Source organism: Parasteatoda tepidariorum, chromosome 1 (genome assembly GCF_043381705.1).
Source record: "Parasteatoda tepidariorum isolate YZ-2023 chromosome 1, CAS_Ptep_4.0, whole genome shotgun sequence".
In the NCBI taxonomy this organism is placed as follows: Eukaryota; Metazoa; Arthropoda; class Arachnida; order Araneae; family Theridiidae; genus Parasteatoda; species Parasteatoda tepidariorum.
Window position 1 is genome coordinate 36,980,580 of NC_092204.1, and position 18,826 is coordinate 36,999,405.

Sequence of the window (18,826 nt, forward strand, 5' to 3'; positions counted from 1 at the left end):
AACAATTTATATTATTGCACATTAAAAGTGTTTAATATTAGAGTGCAGACATTAAAAAAATATAGTAAAAAAAGGTAAGGTTAAAAAAATATGTTCCATAGTTTATATGAGGAGACATAAATTTGTTTCCCTAAGTTCATGGTTTTAGTTTAAAACGTTTTCAAAATTTCTAAATTTTTTTTCTGGAGCTTGCGCTAATTTTCTGTCCAATTTCACCGTATGATTGCAGCCGATGGAGAGCATTTTAAATATTTCAATTTTTTTTATTTATAAGTTTCAGAATAGCTTTTATACGATTTTTAATAATTTTCCTTTGTTTTCGCATAATCAATAGGGAAATTTTGGACAGGTACGCTAAGAAAGAAAATGTATGACAGTCTTCTAACTAGACTCAGGACGCACTGAAGTTATATATAAATGTATTTTTAAAGAAGTGAGATTATTTTAAAGTAAATCTTAAGTAATTTAAAGCAATTTGTAAATGGGTTAAATTAATGAAAATCATTTTTTTATAAAAAAAAAAAATTTCATGTTGCAATAAGAATTCCGCAATTTTTCATTTTTCCACAATGGTACAAAAATTATTTTTCCTTATATAAAAGTATCACAAAATCTGTTTTATGCAAAAGTGCAAAAAATTTGTTTCATGTTAAACCTTTTTATTAATTCATAGAGCGCTTTTAGAAATTTCTAAAATACTTATAAAATTGAATTTTTTCAGTTTTATTTTTTGCTTGTTCTTTTTGTAATGAAATCAACCGTACCATTCATTCTAACATTTAATATTCATGAATTCGTTCCCTTTTTAAATATATATTTCATAAAATAAGCAAAACATATAAAATTACTATACATTCCTTCAATTTTAAATAGATTTATAATTATATTTTAAAACTCAGTTTCAATTTTCAAAATTTTATTTAAAAAAATTATTGCAATAAATCAAAAGAAATACGCAAGACATGTATATGATGCCTTTATTATTAAAAAGAGTAATCTATTAATGAAAAGAATCTGCAGACTGTTCCATGATTATTGGTACACACTTTGAAGATAGGTATATGGGGCATCACAAGGATTCAAATTTACATATTATCTAGGGTCGTAATCATTATTTGAAAGTAGTACAACAGCAAAAAGCACAAGACTAAGATCATCTGAATTGTTTAATGTTAAAAAATATTGCACGTGTTGTGGTAGATGATTAGTGAAAATGTCACAAAATATGTTCAAGTTTCTTCCATTGCTAGATGCATGTGTTANAAATGGGTTAAATTAATGAAAATCATTTTTTTATAAAAAAAAAAAATTTCATGTTGCAATAAGAATTCCGCAATTTTTCATTTTTCCACAATGGTACAAAAATTATTTTTCCTTATATAAAAGTATCACAAAATCTGTTTTATGCAAAAGTGCAAAAAATTTGTTTCATGTGAAACCTTTTTATTAATTCATAGAACGCTTTTAGAAATTCCTAAAATACTTATAAAATTGAATTTTTTCAGTTTTATTTTTTGCTTGTTCTTTTTGTAATGAAATCAACCGTACCATTCATTCTTACATTTCATATTCATGAATTCGTTCCTATTTAAAATATATATTTTATAAAATAAGCAAAACATGTAAAATTACTATACATTTCTTCAATTTCAAATAGATTAATATTTATATTTAAAAACTCAGTTTCAATTTTCACAATTTTATTTAAAAAATTTATTGCAATAAATCAAAGGAAATACGCAAGAAATGTATGCTGCTTTTATTATTAAAAAGAGTAATCTATTAATGAAGAGAATCTGCAAACTGTTCCATGATTATTGGTACACACTTTGAAGGTAGGTATAGGGGGCATCACAAGGATTCAAATTTACTTATTATCTATGGTCGGAACCATTATTTGAATGTAGTACAACAGCAAAAAACACATGACTAAGATAATCTGAATTGTTTAATGGTTAAAAATATTACATGTGTTGTTGTAGATGATTAGTGAAAATGTCACAAAATATGTTCAAAGTTTCCTCCATTGCTAGAGATGCATGTGTTACACCGTAACGACTAAGATCAAGAAGCAAAAAATACAAGACTAAGATCATCTGAATTGTTTAATGTTAAAAATTATTGCACGTGTTGTGGTAGATGATTAGTGAAAATGTCACAAAATATGTTCAAGTTTGTTCCATTGAATGATTATTGCAACCAAATCACTTTGGAATCTACATGTGTACATCTTTTAGTGCATCTGAAAGAAAGAAGTCCATGCTGCTTAACGCTGTTTTTCGAAGCTCTGTCGCAAAGGAAAATGGAAAAAATCCATAGCTTACGTGCCTTACACTTGAAGAAATGCGATGATTTTAAACTATATATATATATATATATATATATATATATGGTCTTGCCGTGAAGAATTATCTGGACTTTAGAATAGATAAATAAATATTTTTAAATAAATATTAACAAAATAACTGCCATATTCTCAGTTCTTACAAATATTATAGAGCACAGGTAATGCAACATTGGAGTAAGTTTTAGAATATTAAAAAAATTAGACCACAGACACTTTTCACTTTCACAAAACTGTGGCTTTTCGCCATTTTCAAAATAATCATAGAAAACATTGGCTTTAGATAGGCTAAACTTGACCTAACAGTCCATGAGTAACCGTTGCAAACTCACAGCAGTTATAAAAATATCATATTGTTCTCAAAAACGCATAATGTCATTTTACGTTCTTCTGATGTCCTCTACCTCCCCTTAAAGTCTGTCCATTTAATCCTGGGTCACCCTGTTTATTATAAAGAAATACATTTATCGGTATAAATTTTTTTTATAAAATTTAACAGTTTGGTGTATTTTAAACTATTTTTATAATGTTAAGTTACTTTCTGACTTTTTTCGGATTTAAATGAATTAGAAACACATTTCTTATTCCGTTTGTACCAAATTAAGCATCATCTCTACTAAATGCTCAAAAGTCGAAATTTCAATAACTGTAAGAAACACACAACTTTTTTTGTCCGAAAGAATTAAACTAAATCATATCAGCAGGGGAATTATAACTTAAAGAAAGGCTTCTGTGTCCAATAAACAGCTTACACCGAAATTATGCAGCACTTCTTAGACTGCATTTCAAGTTCAATTAAGATTTCGTTAACAACATCATTCACTTTTAACTAAAATCAGAGAACTTTAGAAGGAGAGACTTTGCATTCAAAAGCTGCATTGGGATGGTGGGATTAAGTTTTAATTAGCGATTCCTGTCAGGGAAATTTGCAAGTTAAGCCACGAATTTTAATGCAGATGAAAGGAGTTTTCTACCACGAGTCTTAGAAACCGGCATTGAATGTACAAAGTGCATTTGCCCCTGAGTGAACACTGACATAAGGAATTAGTTTGGTATGAGTAACATAGAGTATCCCAAATTGAGGGTAAACGGCTTAACCAGTTTAAAGCACATGTTTGTTATACTTAAGTAATGACAGAGGTTGTATCTCAAATTCTTTAAACTCAAAGTTTGAAAATAAGCTTAGTGCAAAAGTAAAGTTTTAAGATGGAATCATTCTTTTATTATTTTTAGCCCCTTTATTTTCGGTCGCAAAAAGTGGTCTAAATGTGAATATAACTACCATACGGAAAAAGTGACAGCAAATATTTGTTTAGACCAAATATATATATTTTTTCTGTTTAGTACCATTTTTGCTTTAAAGAAGTACCGCTCTTTTAGTATCAATACAAATATTGATATTTATATTATTAATAAATTATAGTAACCATTTTTTTTCAAAATAAATCGAAGTACTGAAACAATTTTGCTACTTTTTTTTCCTTTCCTAGAAAGTGAAAGAAACGATCTCTTAAAAAAAACGCTAGGTACAAATATATTAATTATAGAATTTTGCACTTTCTTTTAATCTTTACTGTAGAATATTACACTCTGTAGCTAAAAAATTAGAATGTGCGAGTGTCAGTAATTATGTATCAATATTTGAAGGTGAGATTTTAATTTTTTGGGAAAAAATTATCGGTTTTACAAACATCATAGATTTTTTTCTTGCTTAAATGTGCCGTTTGAGTTACTTTAAAAAATTATAATAAAAAGGGCGATTATATAAAGAAAGCTTTTTTTAAGAACAATTTTTTTTTACCGACTGAATGTTTTAATATAAATTACAACAGATTTGTATGAAAAGTAATTCTAAATATACAAATTTAATAATTTCAATTAGTTTATCAATAATAATAATGATTAAAATCATTTTTAAAAGCATATGAACCAAAACAATATCTTAAACATTTTGTAGAAATCTTCGATACATTTTTCTTTCCCTTTCTTTTTCAATTATACGTAATCAAGATTTTAAAATTAATTAACATCTTAATAAATTTTTTTACATTCTTCAAGCTATGTTTCAGTATTAGATTTAGACATTAAATTCCTTTTAATATAAAACCATACGTCTCATTTACATTGCTACATAGCATACATTTTAGAAATTTATATTTCCAAATTATATTTGTGCGATATATTTCGTACTTTCCGTTACTATGCTTTTGAGTTAGCAGCTTTCACAAAAATATTTGGATGAAAGCATGTATTTTTAAAAGATATTACTTTTAAGTCAAGTTATAAAAATGAAAGTAAGTTGTATTAAAGTAATAAAATTGAAAGTAGGGTTGTTTGTATGTTATAAAAGGATACAATGCCTAAGATAATTTATAACTATTTTCAACTATTCTTTTCTGAAAACCTTAACTAATAATTGAAAAAAAAATCATGACATTTTTTAAAAAGGTTAATAAAGATTTTTTTTGATAAAATTTAATAATCCAAAAACCTAGTTTTCAACGCATTCACAAATGCTAAGGATAATTTGATTTTAGTAGTTTAAGCATATTTAATGAATGATAATCAGTAGCCAACCAAGGCGCATTTTTTATTTTGTTTTATTAAAAGTGATAAAAGCACTTGATGATTCAAATTTATTTAACAGTTATTAATTTGTTATGGCTTTTGATAATTTTTAAAACTTTTTCTACACACGCATTTATAATATTGATGCACTTTTAAGTGTTGATAAAATTTATTTATTATTTCATTATATTTTTTCAACGGAGACATACTAGCTCCATTAAAGTTCATTTTTTAAGATTTTGTAACATTGAATCTTAAAGAAGTTTTTTTTTATTATTTTCAATTGCAGGCCAATTTAAAATAACAAAAGGGATAAAATAACAAGAAAAACTAGGCAAAAAGAGATAAATAGAATCGAATGCACAGTGACATGCTTAGCCCATACGGGCCCTAGCCTCCCAGTAACGTCCACACACAGTAGTAGAGATGAGCGCAGGACAGACGGACATATGGGGCAGGTCCATGTCCTCCCCAAGTCGACAGAATTTGCATTTAGGACAGTTAACATTTTTTATGCTTAAAAGGTGTTTGGCCAGACAATCATGGCCCCTCTAAAGAGGGCAACTGCCTTAGAACTGGGCTGATTTGGGACAGTTAAAATATGGTTGAACCAGGTTTTGTGTACACTGCTTTTAAGGAAATTCTTTGAGAGCTTGTTCCGGAATTATTTTCGGACCAGCAATTTAAATGAGTGCAGAGAGATGGAGCAACAGGATGCTTGGGCAATAGTTGTTCCTTTCTTGGCCAAGAAATCAGCTTATCTTAAAGAAGTTGAACTTAAAAAAATTTTAAGACAAAATCATGCACACTAGAATTAAAATAATCAAGCCACATTAGTTAATCAAATTCACTATTATTAAATTCTGTAACTGAATGCATGTCTTAAAAGTAAAATAACGAAAAATGCATATTACATAAAAATATTTAATATACATTTTTAGATAATATGCCTTAAAGAGTACATAGTAAAGTTTAATTCTTGATATAAATATGGCCAACAAAGGTGTCAAGTCTTGAACAAGTTTTTTGATTTTAGATTATAATGTTAAACATCTTGGGTTTGAGCGCTCATGTAAAACTATTGTATTAAAATTGTTAACATAATTTGTTTCTCAAGTAGAACTTTACTGAACCACTTTAAAATAATAAAGTAGAAATTTCACTGGTAATTATAATTACTTTTAATTAATAAAAAATTTGAATTCATGAAAAAGCATCTGTAATTTTCTACTCATTGTAATTAATTAATTTTAATTACAAAACCTAACCGAATTCTCTAACACTTAAAGAAAAATTGTATTATTGTTTGTGGGACATATGCAATTTTAATATTATTAAGCATTCAAATACGATACAAATTAGCATAAAAAGCTCCACAAATTAATTGAAATTAAAACTAAAGACTTCATTATAAGAAACTGCTCAGTATGGAAGTTATTACAGCCAAAAATAATTACTTCTCTTCATAAACTTTTTACCTTTTAAGATCAAGAAAACAAAGAAACTTAACACTGTCCCCCACTTAAAATTAATTCTATTGTTCCTTATTTAAACATGATGGAAGTCATAGTGCACAGGCTTATTCAATTAGCTTTTGGAAATTACCAAATAAATTCCATTTTTCTTAACTTCTGAGTAGTTGATCTAATTATATCTTAGTTATAATTTTAGATTAACGTTTTTGTTAATGAAATTATTTCACTCAATTTCTTTATTAGAGTGTATTTTTCAAGCTGAGAAAGTTAACTTAATGGTCTTAACTTTATCTAGATTTTGCATCGCTTGTTTTTATTTCATCTAAAGATTATGCGGAAGGAAATATTAATTTCGAGAATACAGCTGACTTTCGATTTTTTATTTTATTATTATTTTGTAAAGATTTAACCGTAATTAAAATAAGTTTTCTTCTCTAGATATTGCTCAAAATAATATCAATTTAAAATAAGAGACATTTTATGTATTTCATTTGAATGAATTTTTAGTGGCATATAATAATTTTTAGTGGGATTTTATTGGTTGCAATATTTTTCCAAATACATGGGAAGCAACAAAACTGGCGATCAAAATTATGAGGGTCGATAGAATTGGACAAAGCAAACAAATTTTACCTCACAATGTGAGATCGAAATCGTAGGGTTGGCCAAAACTGGACACTTACACTGTAGTTACATTACTACAGAATAGGGTGGAACTACAAAGGCAATGACTTTCAAAACAGATGGATAGCTGGCAGTGAGCCCATCTCTTGGCCTCCCAGATCTTCCGATATTCGTTGTCTAAACCTTTCTCTTTCGAGACAATTAAAAAGTGTGGCTACAAATCAGTAAAGGATATTGTTGCAAGAAATAGCATTGCAGTTGCGAAATGTCGAAAATCCAACGTCTGCATTCTAAGAATTTTCACTCTAAATATTTCATAAAGTGACCGGGAACAGCATGTTCATCCAATCGCAAAAATTAAGATAAGGAAAAATCCTTTATCTTTACGGATTTCAAACCGTTTAAAACTGATATAGTCAAATAGACGTTAATCGAAAACTATGCCGTTTTGTAACCATTTACAACTCATGGCTTCAAAACATTGAATAATGGACAATCGTTGGGGAATGGATACTTGAGTTACGCTGTGGTTGAGTTGTATTTTGTAAAATGAGAAGTGGAATGTGGATTAGTTAGTTTATCTAGTGTTGCCATCTTTCGTAAAATATGGGAAATATAAGAACTTTAAAAAAAAAAATTTCTGACTAATATTAAAAAAATAATAAATATTTAACAAAATTATTTTTTGCGTAAAAGCAATGCTGAATAAAAGAAATTTAAAATTGAGGGCAAAAAGTTTAAAAAGTTTAATTCACTTGAAAATTTATAGATATATATCGAAATACACCAAAGGTAAAATTAACATTGAGGGGTCTAATTTTCGTCCGTGCGCGTGATTAAGCTATTAGAACCACATTTCCCAGATTGCGGCTACCCTTACATGTTGGAAGTCAGAAAGCCAAATCCTTTGGAAGAAAATAATAGTTGTATCGAGAAAGCTTGTTTTTTTTAGCCTGATTTCGTAATTTAAAAACATCGCCTTCAGTAATTAATTAGCACTCTTGAGGTCACCCGATCAGACTATAAGGATTGATTCTAATACATAAAAGAATGATCATTAAATCAAAAGATTTTCAGAGTGTTTCGTTTGTTTTCTGATTACTGCAAAATAAAAGATTATTTGATGATTTCAATGGAATGGAAAACAGTTTTTCTGATAATTCCAATTCTTTTTTTTAATTTCTTTTCAGAAATAAAAGAGGATTAAGCACTTAACTAAATAGCAAACATTCGATAATTTTCTAGGAGTTCTTGAATTCGCTGTCAAAAAAAGCATAAAAATAACAATAAAAATTGGTTTAGGATAACAAGCAAACATGAATAATTATTTCCTAATAATTTCACGTGTTTAAATAGGGAATTTTTTTAAATTTTAAATCATTTTAAACATGGGTAGGTAGCAAGTTCTCCAGAAAATTTCTTCTCCTGAAAGTAGTAAGGTCAGAGCATTTCCACAACAGCACATTTTAGGTCAGGGGTTCATGGAGGTTAAAGCTCCACAATTTTGAGACCGTCGGTGTGAGTGCGGCAAAGTAGTGCGGCAAAGCGGGTTGAACCCAAATTTCTGGTTTGCTTTCGTATCACAGGTTCTTTAGATGGACATTAAGGCTTTTTTTTAAACTGATATTCAATGTTTCTACAATCTCTTGTGTCAAGTAAGGTGGGTTTGACTGAATTAATGTCATTACTATGTCATCATAAATACGGGTAGGTCTTATAAAATGAGGAGCATCTTTCAATTCTCAATCGCCTGTTCGAAACTTCTTGATCCAGTATTGTTATTGGCATCCATGCAGAGTACCGTCATCGTAAACTTAACACAATATTTCATTATCTAGATGCACGTTTTTTTTTCTTTTAAGGAAGTTAAATAGTAGAACTAGGGACAAATGCACACTTTGATCTTCCATGTTCAACGTGCTGTCAAATCTCTAAAACTCAACAAAATAGCTCAATTTGTTATTTACACTGAAGCTTAAAATGTTGGCTATCAATTACGAATAAACTATTATTGCAACTGGTTTAAGTATTGCAAATGCTTGAAGTCAACTGCAGGGTGTTGCAAAAAAACTCTTTGAATTTTCAAAATTCAATATACGTGTACATATGTATATATATATTCAAAATGAAGATAAACAAAAGTAAAATTTTAGACATATGAAAAAATGATTACATTTTTAAAAAAAAACAGAAAATAAAAGATATAATCTTTTCATCAGCCCACATGATTATGTCTGCAAAAAAGATATTGTATCAATATAGCCAAAGGAAAATATATTAATACAATAGTGTGAGGAGCACTCAAAAAAATTTTTTTTACAGGAATTACAACAAATAAAATAGAGCACAATANTATATATATATTAGACAATTTCTTAATTAAAAACTAACTTGATTGTGTTTAGCACCTTGCTAAATTACAATAAATACCAAATTCATTCATTCATCTTCACATAAAACAAACTAGTGCCACCATCAGTACATTTTAATTTTAATTTTTATCATTAGATACGCAGCTTTGTCTTTAGTAAATTCAGTGAACAACACATACTTTTGCATAACCTCACAACTTTCACTCATCTCATAGTGTCAATAAATGGTGTCATCTTATCTTTCAAAGTTGTTTGCCTGTAAAAGAGAAAGTTAGAACTCGACCTGGCTCAGAGGGGATTGCAAGGCATGTTCTATTAGATTATGACTGACGATTTCTAGTCAAATTTCTAAGCCTCTGCAAGCATTAAGAATTTATAATACTGCTAATCCCTGAAATTGGTTGCTTGCTTCGATAGGCTTGTCGTTTAAAAAGCCGAAATTTCCCTACGGCACCTATCAGTTGTTCAAAAATTCTAGTAAATCATAAACATGCATGTGGGTAGAAGATAAACAGGGCTTAACACAACGACTTTTATTAGCTGTAAAATTAAGGAGTTTAGTTTCTTTCAGAGTATATTTCGTAATAAGAACAATATTTCTTAGCTGCATAATTGTATGTACTGATTTAGATAAAATTTTATTTTAAAAGTCTTAAGATTTGTTATATATTCCCGCAAGGCTAAAATAATGTACATTTCAAATTATATAAATAACTAGGGTATGTGTTGTGTAATTACGAAATGTACCACACATTGATTAAATGACCTTTGGAAAAAAGTGTAAATGAAATGAAGATTAATACTTAAGGTTCAGTTACGAAAGACTATGCACAAAAGGAATTAAGAGAAAAGAGTGCAATAATCTCTATTTTATTCCGTTTTTTTGCAAGTACAAGAACAGTACTGCAATGTACATTTGAATGAACACGTTTATTAGTATCTTCGTCATGGATAAAGCAAAGTTGTTTTGTTTTCCCAGAGAAAGTACTTGCATTTTTTCAAATATTTTCTTAACTTTCCGTTAAAATCTCAGCAGTGTAAAAAAAATATTTTAAGAACTAGCTTAATATCTTTCCTTCAAACGGGGTAAATGAAAAAAAGAAGGAAAATAATTAATAAGTACAGAACAGCAACACTGAGAAGTGACGCACAAAATAATATAATGACACAATTTAAAAAGTTAAAATAATAATTTTTTTTATTTATTATTATTTGTTGCCCTTCCGTGTAGCTCGACGTTATTAAATTAGCAAAACACGTTTTTTTAGATTCATTCTATCTGAATAAACAATAATTGTATTCAGATCACTTGGCATGATGCTTTTGCTCACAGCCAACTCATGATAGTCATCCTTTATCGCAATTAAATAATTTGTATCTTTCGTTTCATGTTTTTTTCATTTTAAACTTATTTCCACATTACTCAGTTAGGTAGCAATAGTCTACTCAGAATTGGTGAAGATTTAATAATTATTAAATATATCAACGTAATACTTTATTCCTTTATTAGTATACCTATTACATACAAAAAATCTTAACAAAACTTTGATAAAGACCTTGGAACAAGACATTTCCCACATCTCACTTTCAATGTGCTGTTTTATATATTTATAAGTAGTTGCGAAGTAGTTCTTTCAAATCTAATTCAATTATGGATTAATACAATATTTTTACTGTATCGGATAAATATTTTCTTAAACTACGGACAATATGTAGTGGACTTTGTATTAAAATTGCACCAATTACCAAAATACCAGAAGAGCATATTACGAAACTCAATTAAGCGTCATCTGCGTATGGCGTTTTTCAACAGCTTTCCTAAATGGATAAGTATTTTTTCTCCGTTAACTTTGTTTTTATAGAATAGTTCATTTTTTTTATTTCAATTAATATATATTAACAATAATAACTAAGAATTGACTTCAATAATTATTTGACAATTTTATACTGTTCCCCAAAACAGATATCTATTTTTACTCTATTAACTTTGCCTTTTAGTACGCAAGTTATATTTTTATTTCAAATAATACTCATTAAAAACGTTAATTGAGCATAATTTGCGTTGAAAATGGTAGGGCGATTTTTACTGTTCCTCTAAACGAATTAGCATCATTTTCGATTAATTTTGCTATTCCAAACATAACTGATTTTTTATTTCATTTCAATTATTGAATTTAAATTATTACTCATGCATAACCAGTTTTAAAAGAATTAATGTAAGAAAAAACAAGCACGAGGTCTGAGAAATTTGTCTAAATTCGGCTAAGTCTAATTTGGTGATGTTATGCTCTAATGCTAGCACGTTAACGTTTTTCATTTAATTTATCTGACATAAAGAATGAAAGAAAATTGAATATTTAAGTACGTTCAATAAGCTATTTTTACACTAATAGAGTTATAAGCTTGCAAATATAATTGAGGTTACCTTAAATTAAATATTAAATATATATATATTGTGATGCCAGAATTGTCATACACATATTTATTTTCTATCTTTTAAAATATCTTTCATTACATAAGCTGATTATTTTTATTAATAGAATTATTTTTAAAATAAATCAAAAACTTAATCTTTTTAAACGAACATAAAATATTTATTTCTTCTTTTCCAGATCAATGTAATGGATACTTTTTTTATTTCATTACTAATGCAGACTTACATATTCACTGTCGCCTTTAATCGAAAACAAAAATCTATTTATAACTTTTTATTCTAATTTTCCAACGGCTAAATGTTTCGGTTGCATGGTTGTAATAATTCTCATAAATTTGTTGGCGACTCGTGATCGCCAAGGTATTATTTTAAACCCAATGTTGATACGCTGATTGGCTTTGTTTTGGCTATGCTATATTTTAATAAATCGCCAATTTTGGATCTCCTACCAATGCTTCTGTGTCCGCTGGGAACAAATTACATGTACCTTTTAATTTGGCTTTTGATTAGGCAGGTTGTGGGGGATTCGTCTCCCATGGCCTGACCTATTTTAATATTATTATGCAAAATTGATTCAACTGAAATTCTTACGAATGATTTTTATATTTTGTAACTCGAGCTCTGCAAATATACTACTAAATAAAAGCTTTTTCATTAATTCTAATCCGGCTCAACTATTATTTTCATCATCTTCTGTTTTCAACATCGCCATCTTCAATTTGCCAATAGTCTTCAACTAGTCCACTATACTATACGAATACACTTCTCCACCCATCATCACCACTTAAAAATGGCACCCAGAATAATTCTTTCTTCATATATATATATATATATATATATATATATTAATTATAGTTTTAATTAAAACGATGACTAACATGTAACCTATCGGAAAATTCCATTTTGATTTTCGTTCATCCCCCTTGAATGGATCGTAGTAAAATATTATAATGCTTACAGTGACCCCACAGTCTTTCGAACTATCTCATGCGAAGAAAGAGAGTTTACATGCTTTTTACTTAAGAGAAATGGATCATTGTTCCAAATTTAGGTGAGAGAGGACATTATTTCTTTGCTAAGGGAGATTAAGTGTCCTGGGTAGCCAAAAAAAAGAGGAAGGAGCTGACAAAGTGTGAAAATCTTTCAATGCCCCAATGTCCGAAAGTAAATTTTTCAGATTGATTAAAATATTGCTTCAAGGAAAGTAATATTGTTCTTCTGGTTGAATTGAAGTATTTATTTCACATTTTAAAACATCTTAAAATTTACGAAAATTCTGTTTAAATCATTCTCAAATCATGTAACGATTTATTGTGATATTCATCTCTCTTGATTTCATTACATATTATAGTTTTGAGCATCACAATACAATAGTGACCAAAATGCATCAGAACAAATGTAATTTAACAGCTTGTTTCACAAAAACAGTTAGTTTAACAAAAATTAAAAAAATAAAAATGTACTATTTTTTTTACATCATTTTAAAAAAATTTGCGCAAACTCTCTTAGCTTTACCCTATGCGCAAAAGGTTTAGGTTTCTCTTTTTTTCCCTCGACTTTGTTTAAAAAATGTTGCGTTTTTAGTCACTTTTATCAAAGATCAGTATTTGGTTAAAACAATAGCATGCATGGGATAATAATATTCTGCTTAGGAACATACGCTAAAAAAATATTTAGCTTAAAATATTCTAAGAACTATTAAATTCACCGTTAAGAATTATAATGAGCAATAAAATAAAATGACGCAAAATTGAAATAATTAGCCTGAAGTGTTTAATGGCTAATTTAGATAGCATACTAGTTTTGGTAATTGTTCAAATAACAACGGAAGGCAAAACTAAAATTCAATATAGCTTTTCTCTTTCATAAAAGGCGAAATTTATTTAATTACGGTTTACATAAACCAGAAGTCTAATATTCAATTATAAGAATAATTAAAGAAGCGACCATATAAACTAAATAAAAAAAAATAAAACAAACTTCACTCAAAATATCGGTAAAGTTATTCTAAATTACAAGAGTTAGTAGTAGCTAAACCTCTTTTTAGGTTACAGTAGAATAATTAGAGTTAAATTAAAGTATGCATTTAAGAATTTTTGTAAAGTTGTTACTAAATATTTTCTCAAGGATTCGCATACTTCAAACAAATTAAGATCATTTTGAACCTTTAAAGAAATTTTGAGTACACAGTAATATATTTAGCATTCAGCTGTAGGAAGGGGAAGGAGACTGCTCAATAAATAATTAAAATAAAGTTAATTTATGAAATTGATATTTATTTTTATATAAATAAAATTGTCTTAACAGTTGATATAGATTTTAGTGGGGAAAAAATTATACTTGTATTTAATGTTTACTTTTAACTTTTCATTGAATTTTGAAAAAAGCAAACTAATACTAATAAAAGAAAACTAAAAAAAAACAATGTTATATTTAAAATATAGTAAATATTTAAAATGTATACTCGGTTTCATTTTATAATTCCTTTACTATTTGAAACAAGCAGTTTTAAATCACAAACACATCTCGTACATAAGTGTTCTATGATATATAACATTTTATCAATCACTTTCAATAGAAAAAATAGTTAATATCTGTTCAACTATTTTTGTCAATCAATCAATGGGATAATAAATCAAGTCTGAATTACAATAATATCTATGAGGAAGATTTTGTGGGTGTGTCTGTCTGTGTTTCCAGAAACATTTGTGGTTTTCTCTTAATGTTTGTTCTTAAAGTAGACAAAATTTTCTCATTGGTTAAACATTAGACACTGTTAGAAATTGAACAGTAGATGTTCATGCTTTTTTCGTATATTTAAAGCTTAAACCAGTCGTTTACTCTTGTTTACAGCTCTACTTGATTAAAAAATAAAGTTTCTTGCACGTTTTTCAATAACTAATTATTTTTGATTCATTATGTCTGGTAAAATCATTTGAGAGTTATTTCACTAAATTAGTATTCCTGAAGTTAGCTGAAGTCAAGTATGTATGTTTTTAGTGTTACCAATTTTAAAGATATTACTTTAAAAGTAAAAAATTACAAATAAAGTGAATAAAATAAATTCAATGATGTTTGAAATTTAAAATTAATAATAATAACAATTATAAGTTATGTACAATAGAGCAAAATTAATCCAGAAAAGAAAATTATTCGTTTCAGGAAACCATAAGAAACAACCAAAACAGCTAGTTTTGACTCCAACAATGCTTAATTAATTTTTGTAATTAGTGTTATTCCTTTTAAGGTATTAGGTGCTGTTTAATAAATACTAAATATAACGCTATGAGTTCTTAATACAGTGGTAAAATGATTTTTATAGTGAATACCTTTTTGAGACAATGTAGTTCATGAAGATTAAGAAGCAGATGCTTGGTCTAAACATTTTTTCGAGTTTCTGTGATAGTTTTGTACAGTTTTTGTTTTTACATATTACAAACTATCTGAATACGAGCATTTATTCCTTTCGGTGGAACTAATTTAGCATCGTTGGTATGAATAACAGTAAGTAAATATTTTATGGCTTAAATCTACGAATAAGTAACTTCTCACATTAATTTATCATTTTAATATATTAATTTTTTGTTTAAATTTGTACTTATTTTTTGATTAATTCATTGTAGTTCTCAAAAATAACTAGAAACGGGACTTATATTTTTATATTCCTAATTGGCAAACGAACTATTATTGGCAAAGGCCATAAAAAAACGACAAACTATTATTGACATCTGTAATGATTAATTAAATGCTGTATTAAATATTTATGATATTTCCGTTACAAGTACTGTGGTAATTTGAACCTAATCATAATAATATAACTAAATATACAACATAGGTACAGTGGTAATATTTTTTACCACTCTTTGAAGCGGAAAAATTTACTATAACCCTACACACTAATTGCACCTAATATACAAACTTCATTTTTTATTATTTGCTGCATATTCTAGTAAGGCTTCATTGTATTAGATTCAGCACGACTTGAGTTGAAAATTTAACTTACTAAAAGAAAGATAAAATACCCATATAGTATAATTTAAAATGTGATATTCAGAATTTATCACAATATCTCCATGAATTAACTTCTATTTTATTTTATTAGTTTTTGTTAATTTCCGCTAATTAAGTTTATATAAACAGAAACAAGCTTTAAAAGCGTAAATGCAATTTAAGAAGTACGTGGTTTCATATACCGTTTCAAATACAAAATCGATATTAATATGAATATTTAATATTAATACCGAATTTCATTCCGTACGTTTCGAAATTATTAACGTTTATTTTACATGCGAAGACCTAACACACAAGGAAACCTTATATACATAATTCATAAGATAGAGCGATAAAACTAATTTTAGTTCAATCTTTAATCTAAGTCACTCAAATTATTAAATATTTATCAAATCCCATAGAAAATTCTCTCATTTGGAATGTAGCGCAAACTGGAGGGGGAACACAAGTTTATAATAAAAAGTTCGGTTTGAGGGCAATTCGAAAGCACTTGCACTAAATTTAGTGCTTATCGGTTCGGAATTGAGGATTCGTATAAGGTACATACATAGTACATTTAAACACCCTGTTTAACTTACATCAAAATTTATAGGAATTGCAAAGAGAACGATGAAGTGACCGAAAAAGTCTATGTACAACATAATAAAAAAAACTGGATAAAACAAATATTAATATATATATTTATGGCTCTTCGAATTTCATAGCTGTATTTAATAAATAATTAAGAACTAAAAAGAAAATTTAAATTTCAAATTACACCAGAAATTGAAAGTTATTGTACTAAAATAGATTTTATATTATTATTAAGGTAAGGAACTATAATATGCCCTTTAGCGACACATATTTTAATCTAAATGAATTACTAACTAAATTAAGTTCAGTTTATAATTGTAATACATTCATTGAAAATTCCTTCCTAAAATATTAATTCAAAATATTATTTTCTTGAATCAATAATATTTTCATTGGAAAGTAATTCAAACAAAATAAAATAGATTATAGGTACATATGAGTACCTATAATCCATTTTTTATTAATTGTTTTATCAATAATTGATTAAAAATACTCTTAGAAGGAAATAATTATAAAAAAATTATTGAAAACATAATTTACCTTTGAATCAATTCTGTGGGGAACAATTGCTTCTGTTTTGAAAGAAGAATGAATAAGTTCGACAACAATGTTTTACACTCTTTATTGATTATTTATTTCTCTTTTTTGCCTTATCTTTTTTATCAAAAAATAATCAATTGGCTTCATTTTTTAAAAACAAATCTCAAAAAGAGCACTTACCTATAAAGAGATAATAAAAACTGAACCCTGAAATTAAAGTTGAGTTGTTGATAACAGAAGAGAAAATCAAACCGATTGCAATGTAATAATAATTTAAAAATATTATTTGATACGGAGAAACAAATTTTTTAATTGTTTCCTTAGAGGGAATTATAAACCTTAAAGAAAATGTTGTTAAAAAATAGGAGAAAAAATAATAACAGCTAAATTTTGTGACGTATTCAAACGTTCAAGAATCAGTTTTGCTTTCATAATCGTCTTCTGATAGAAAATTCTTTTTAGAAAAAAACCTAAATCTGTATTTGTTATTAAGATTTTCAGAGTTAAAGAGTAAAAATTGTAAAAAAATTAAATTATTTGAAGAAAAAAAATTAAAAGTTTCTTTTTTTGTTTTGTTTTGTTATAGGGAGGATACCAGTTACTAATTTTTTTTTCTTCCAAAATTACGATCCTAAGTGTGGGTCACATTAAGTCCAACTTAAAAAAAAACAATAAAAGGTCCGTAAGTATTGTCCCTTATGTATATTGTTCAGAAGAAATTTGTTTGATTTATCAGAGATGAGAAAATTATTTTAAAGTCTGAGTCTTGCATCAGAAAGGTTCTGGGTTCGAATCCCGGGAAAGGCCTGGATGTTCTTTCCTTCTGTGTACTATTTGTCCTTACTGTGGAAGCAACGTTGGCCCACCTAATATGGTGTCCCTGAAAGAGTGGCCAACAAATCTGTCCTTCAGGTGCCTGTATGACCTAAGCCATTATCCAGGTGGGCATTGGAAAAAAAACTTCTCATTATTACGGTCACAGTGACATAAGTTCAAAACTTGTAATAAGCAAAACCTACTTTCAAATTGAAACTTTCAATTTCTGCATTAAAATGAGTGCGTTAAAACAATAGAATAAGTATTTTAAACATGAAGTTTGGAGACGCTGGAAAGAAATGAAGATATCAAATTGTATCATGCGGATAAATGTACTCGTATTTTCAATTTCAGGAACTCTTTTTTGTTCACTTTCGCACATGTTCGGATTTTATATTAAAATAATCTTGTGAAAGCAGTTCTTATTCCGCTTATGAAATAAAAGATAAAAATGATTTTTCATAATTTATTGAAAAGTTAGCACTTCAAAAGCTGAAGAATATTATATACCTGAATAAATTTAGGTGCCGTTTAAGGAAATATTTTTCGCATTTAACATCAACTGTTTATATGATTGAATACTGATACTTTAGAGTAATTAATGCGAACACGAATATTAACAAATGATTTCGCTGTACAGTGCGCAAAAAAGGCCATCCTGAATAACTTTTGATCTAATGATCGGACCTTCACGTTCAATAGCTAATGGTTCAACTGGGTGACCTGAAACATTCAAATTAATTAGCTTTTTTTTCAAGGCATTCGAATTTCTGACCCCAAAATATAGGAAGTAGCCGCAATCTGGGAAATATTATCTCCATTGATTGGCCAGGAGAGTAATCCGAAATTTGGATCCCTTAATAATAATTCTACTTTTTGCATATATTTTAAGATTTTTTAAAGAGAATTTAAAATTTTTTGCACACAGTGAAAATTCATATACATTTCGTTTATCCAAACTTAATTCCATGCAAGAAATAATTTTTAGTATATATTTATGATTTCTTCATTATTATTTTTTAATAATATATGAGAGAATTTTAAATTCTAAGGTATACGATTTCTCATG